We start from the raw sequence: 6,945 nt of genomic DNA, 5'->3' as shown, positions 1-6,945 counted from the left end.
GTCCGGAGCCTGTGCTCCGCAACGGGAGAGGCCGCAGCAGAGGGAGGCCCGCAGACCACAAAAAAAAAAAAAAAAAAAAAAAAATGCTCTGGTATTGAGGCTATAGCCCAAAATTCTCCTTTTTCTAAAACAGGCATTTATATATGTGTGTGTGTGTGTGTGTGTGTGTGTGTGTAAGGGGTGAAGGTTGATGGGGTGGGGTCTGTTGACATTTAACTGTTTCATGCCTTTTATATATAGGTTATATAGAATTCACCAGCCCTGAGAAACTGAATAACAATAATGATTTTTGTTAAGTTCTACTTTACCAGGGGTCATGGTTCAGTTATGTCATTCATCACTTGGTTAATTAGATATTTTGCTCTTAGCTAAATTTGCTTAAACAAATATGTACCCAAATGAAATAATTACTATCTTTACAAGTCAGCCAGAAACCTGATGTTTTCGCATTATATGATTGTGCAGTGAATGCTAAAAATTGGATTTTTGCCAGATTATCAGTCTGAAACCTCAGGGAATGGTAAAAGTGTGCAAAAGCACAGTTTTATGAGAATAAACTTTGTGGAACTGCTGTCATTCCAGTGATTATAATGGCTCATCTTAACATTTTGACTGAGGGACATTACTAGCACTATCTCTGAGCCCTAGGTTTGCCTGTATTCTGGATAGTATCTGGTTTTGACAGGGAATAACTGTTATGATGGATTCCCCTATCTTTTTTTCTCTCTAAGGCAAAATATTGTTTCTAATATTCTCTGTAAGCTTTCAAGAAACACTGTTTTTAGGAATCCAGTATAAAGGGTTTGATTTAATAGCCATTATTCAACTTTCAAGACAGTAAATGACAATTGCCTTTAGAGTGATCCCAATCTATCTTAGTTTCTAGAAAATACTTAATATAGTCCTTCCTTCCCCCCCTTCTCTCCCCACAACACAAACCCTCACAAGCTCCCCGACCCAGCGTTGGATCATTGTTATTCAGGCTTAGAGTACTCATTTCTGCTTTAGAACTTATCAACCACTTTTTTCTTTTTTAAGAAGTCACAAGCGCCACTGAAAATAATACTGTCTAAATAGACAAAGTATAGTCCATGAAAAGTAGCTCATGATAATTATTCATTTGGAAATGGAATGGAATTCCAAAATAAGATCCCTGTGTTACAGACTATGTGTATTTTTTTAAATTAAAAAAAAATTTAAAGGTTACTTTCCATTTACAGGTATTAAAAAATATTGGCTATATTCCCTGAGTTGTACAATACATCCTTAAACCTATCTTACTGCTCAGCCATAAAGAAGTTCAAAATTTTGCCATTTGCAGCAACATGGGTGGACTTGAAGGGCATTACAGTGTAATAAGTCAGACAGAGAAAGATAAATACCGTATGATATCACTTATATGTGGAATCTAAAAAATACAACAAACTAGTGACTATAACAAAAAAGAAGCAGACTCAGAAATAGAGAGCAAACTCGTGGTTACCAGTGGGAGTGGGGGGAAGGGCAGAATAGGGGTGGGAGAGTGGGAGGTACAGACTTTGAGTGTAAGACAGGCTATGTGTATTTTTAATTATAACTGACACCAACAGATTATTTTACAAAGATTACTTCCTTTGAATGTTGTATAAGCTTATCAGCAATGTTTATAGATACTTGTTTCTAAACAAGCATCAGCATTTAGCCTCAGTCTTTACATTTTGCCCATCTGACTGGTGAAAAAACTGTATGTCATTGTTTTGATTTTCACTTTCCTGACTACTAGTGAGGTTGAGCATGTTTTTTATGTATTTGTTTGCCTTTACGTTTCCTCTTCTGTTTATGACCTGTTCATATACTTTGCTCATTTTTAAAAATTCAGTTCTTTTTTTTTTGTCTAAAAATCAGTGTGCAAGGTTTCTTTGTAGAGTAGGGATATTATCTCTATTTTGTCAGCTATATTACTCATATTTTCTCCCAGACCATCATTCTTCTTTCAGCTTGGTTTATGATGTCTTTTGCCTTACAGAAAATTTTAACCTTTAGTCAAATCAGTCAATCATTTATGTATAAAGTATAAACATGTATGTATATATACACACACTAAAATATATTTTAGAGTATTTATATATGTGTGTGTTTATGTAATACGTTGTATATATGCATATATATAGTGTGTATATATAAGACATGTATTATCTCTGTGGTATAGATATACCTATCACTATGAAACATAGTGACCTATGTTTCAGTTTTCTATGTTACTTAGAAGTTATCTATGGAACGCCTATAAATTAATCAATTAACCTGATTTAATATTATTTCCAACAGTTAAAGTTAACTCAAGATCTTGGAGATTCTATTTAAAATGACACACTACAGATCATAATTAACGCTGACATAAAAAATTCATCAGAATTTATATACGGTTGATCCTTGAACAGTGGGGGTCCCACTTACCTGAGGATATTCTCAGTAAATAATACAGCGCTACATGGTTGGTAGTTGGTTGAATCCACCGATGTGGAACTGTGGAAACAGGAAGCCAGTGATGGGACTTGAGCATCGTCGGAGTTTGGTTTCCTTGGTGGGTCCTGGAACCAATCCCCCCTGGAGAGTGAGGGATGACTATAGTTCTAAATTGTTGAACATATAATTTTACATTTTTCCTAATTTTAACATTATGTGGGAGTAAACTTATCTGATCGACAACCTAGTATAAGAAGTTCGGGAAGTTCAGATTAACTAGTCTCTTTATGAGAAGACAAATCCAGGAAATAAATTTACAGATTAAAAAAAAAATCCAAACTGTCAAACAAGGATAACTCCTCCAAGGATTTTGGATTCTTGTATAAAAATGATTATGACCTAGCAGTTTCTGTGAGAAAGTGACTTTTTTTTCCTTAAAAAGCTAGTACATAGTTCAGTTTCTTTATTTTCTGGGAATTCTATGATTTATGTAAGCACTTTTTAGCCTCTATAAACCAATCTGAATAAGGCTCCTTTTACTTAAGGGATTTTGTAATTTAAGTCAGGTGTTGGCCAACTTTTTATGTAAATGACCAGATAGTATATATTTTAGACTTGTGGGCCTTGTGGTCTCTGTTGCAACTACTCAACTCTGCCAGAGACAATTCATAAATGAATGGACATGGCTATCTTCCAATAAAACTTAAAAAAAAATGGTGGTAGGGCTTCCCTGGTGGCGCAGTGGTTGGGAATCTGCCTGCCAGTGCAGGGGACACGGCTTCAAGCCCTGGTCTGGGAAGATCCCACATGCCGCGGAGCAACTAGGCCCGTGAGCCACACTACTGAGCCTGCGCGTCTGGAGCCTGTGCTCCGCAACGGGAGAGGCCGCAACAGTGAGAGGCCTGTGCACCGCGATGAAAAGTGGCCCCCGCTCGCTGCAACTGGAGAAAGCCCTCGCACAGAAACGAAGACCCAACACAGCCAAAAAAAAAAAAAAAAAAAAAGGTGGTAGATTTCCAGTTTATGATCCGGCATGTAAGGAGTTTGGAAGTTGTTAATCTGTTGTAACAACAAGGGAAAGCTAGACAAACTGAAAAATCAACAACTCTTCTTAGATCCATAAGGGAAGTGAGGTCAGAGGGCAAAATGCTGCTCTCCAAATTGGAGAGACAGACAGGGGAATACAGAGAATTACAACTTATTGGAGCAGAAACCTCCACGGGAGCCAGTGCTGTGGTAGGAAAACCTGAACTATAATTGATGAATTGCTGGAGGCTCAGAGTGGACAGGTCTGAGAATTAAAAACTCTGGGGGTCCCAGACATCAGGAGCCTCCCCCCTTTTGTGAGTTTTACCTCCAGGAACTCAACCAGGTGCTCAACTGAACACTGGAGAAAAATTCCCTCATGCTTCTGGCATTAGGAGGGGGAAAGGGACCCTTTTGAAATATGCAAGAGCATTCTGTTCTTCTTAACAAGAGGGGCTCTCAAGAGAAACTATTTTACCAGAGCCTAAACTGTTGGGGTTTTATCAGAGCCTAACCGGCCTAGGGGAAGACAAATACCCAACTCCAGCCCACTCTAGCCTTTCATGTGGGGGAAGGGAAATACAGTTGGCCCTCTGCATTTACTGGTTCCACATCCATGGGTTCAACCAACTGCGGATAGAAAATATTCGAAAAAAAAAAAATGCAGAAAGTTCAAAAAAGCAAACCTTGACCCTTTGCTGCACTCCAGCAACTATTTACATTGCATTTACATTGTATTTACAACTATTTACATAACATTTACATTGTATTAGGTATTATAATAATCTAGAGATGACAAAGTATATGGGAGAATGTGCTTAGGTTATATATAAATCCTATACCATTTTACATAAGGGATTGAGCATCTGAGAACTTTGGTATCCACGGAGGTCCTGGAACCAATCCCCTGTGGATACCGAGGGATGACTGTACCCAACTCTAGTCCACTCGAGCACCGCAAAAATGAAATACTTAGATATAAATCTAACAAAATATATATAAGATCTCTATGAGTAAAACTACAAAACACTGATGAAAGAAATCAAAGAGGAACTAAATAAATGGAGAGATATATTTCATGTTCATGTATAGGAAGACTCAATACTGTTAAGATGTTTTTCTTCACAACTTGACCTATAGATTCAATGCAATCCCAATCAAAATCCCAGCAAGTCAATTTTTGGATATCAAAAAATACATCCAGATATGTATTTGATAATTCTAAGGTTTATATGGAGAGGCAAAAGACCCAGAATAACCACCTAAATATTAAAGGAGAAGAACAAAATTGAAGGACTGGCACTGCCCAACTTTACAGCTTACTATAAAGGCACACTAATCATGACAGTGTGGTAGTCATGAAAGAATAGATCAATAGAACAAGATCGAGAACCCAGAAATAAATCCATAGAGTCGACTGATCTCTGACACAGGAGGAAAGGCAATACAGTGAAGAAAAGATAGTCTTTTTATCAAATGGTGCTGAAACAACAGGACATCCACATGCAAAATTTGAATACAGAAACAGACTTCACACCCTTCGCAAAAATTAACTCAAAGTATATCACAAACCTAAATGTAAAACATAAAGCTATGAATAACACATAGGAGAACACATAGTTGGCCTTGGGTATGGCAATTACTTTTTAGATACAACACGAACATGTGATCCATAGAGAAATAATTTGTAAGGTGGACTTCATAATATTAAACACCTCTGCTCTGCAAAAGATAGTGTCAAGAGAATGAGGAGACAAGCCACAGACTGGTGGAAAATGTTTACAAAAGACTCATCTGCTAAAGGACTGTTATTCAAAACATACAAAGAACACTGAACACTCAACAACAAGAAAACGAACAACCTGATTTTAAAATGGGCCAAAGACCTTAACAGACACCTTATTAAGTAAGATATACAGGTGGCAAATAAACATATGAAAAGATGCATCATGTAGCATCAGGGAAATGCAAACTAAAGCAACGAGATGCCACTACACACCTATTCGAATGGACAAAATCTAGAACACTGACAACGCCAAATGTTAGCAAGAATGTGGAACAACAGGATGTGAAAACAACCTAAATGTCCATTGACAGATGGATAAAGAAGATGTGGTACATACACACAATGGAATACTACTCAGCTATAAAAAAGAATGAAATAATGCCATTTGCAGCAACATGGATGGACTTAGAGTTTATCATACTAAGTGAAGTAAGTCAGTCAGAGAAAGACAAATACCATATGATAGCACTTATATGTGGAGCCTAAAATATGATACAAATGAACTTATTTATGAAACAGAAACAGACTAACAGACATAGAAAACAAATTTATGGTTACCAAAGGGGAAAGTGGGTGGGAGAGGGATAAATTAGGAGTTTGGGATTATCAGATACAAACTACTATGTATAAAATAGATAAACAAGGTCCTACTGTATAGCACAGGGAACTCTATTCAGTATCCTGTAATAAACCAAAAGAAAAGAATATGAAAAAGAATACATATATATATATACACATATATATGTCAAATTGAATCACATTGCTGTACACCAGAAACTAACACAACATTGTAAATCCACTATACTTCAATGAAAAAAGAAAAAAAGGAATTGGAGCAGCAGGAACGTTCAATCTTAATGGCGGGAATGCACATGGTACAGCCACTTTGAAAGACAGTTTGGTAGCTTCTTACAAAGCTAAACATACTCTTACCACACGATCCAGTAATTGTGCTCCTTGGTATTTACCCAAAGGAACTGAAAACTATGTTAACACAGAAACTTGCACACAGGCTTTTATGGCAGCTCTATTCATAATTGCCAAAACCTGAAGCAAACAAGATGTCTTTCAGTAGGTGAACAGATAAATTGTGGTACATCTAGACAATTTCTAAAAAGAAATGAGCTATCAAGCCATGAAAAACATGGAGGAACCTGAAATGCATATTGCAAAGTGAAATAAGCCAATCTGAAAAAGCTGCATACTGTATGATTCTAACTATACAGCAATTCTGGAAAAAGCAAAACTATAGAGACAGTAATAATATATGCGATTGTGAGGAATTGGGAGTGGGGGGAGGGTGGGAAGGATATACAGGTGAAGCACAGAGGAGCTTTAGGGCAGTGAAAATACTCTGTATGATACCATAATGATGGGTACAGGTCATTATTCATTTGCCCAAAACCATAGAACATACAATACGAAGAATGAACTGTAATGTAGACTATAATCCTTGGATGATAACGCACGTTCATCAATTGTAACAAATGGGCTTCCCTGGTGGCGCAGTGGTTGAGAGTCCGCCTGCCGATGCAGGGGACACGGGTTCATGCCCCGGTCCGGGAAGATCCCACATGCTGTGGAGCAGCTAGGCCCGTGAGCCATGGCCGCTGTGCCTGCGCGTCCGGAGCCTGTGCTCCGCAACGGGAGAGGCCACAACAGTGAGAGGCCCGCGTACCGCAAAAAAA

The sequence above is a fragment of the Physeter macrocephalus genome, chromosome 10 (genome assembly GCF_002837175.3).
Source record: "Physeter macrocephalus isolate SW-GA chromosome 10, ASM283717v5, whole genome shotgun sequence".
NCBI lineage: Eukaryota > Metazoa > Chordata > Mammalia > Artiodactyla > Physeteridae > Physeter > Physeter macrocephalus.
Note: the sequence above shows the minus strand (reverse complement) of the source record.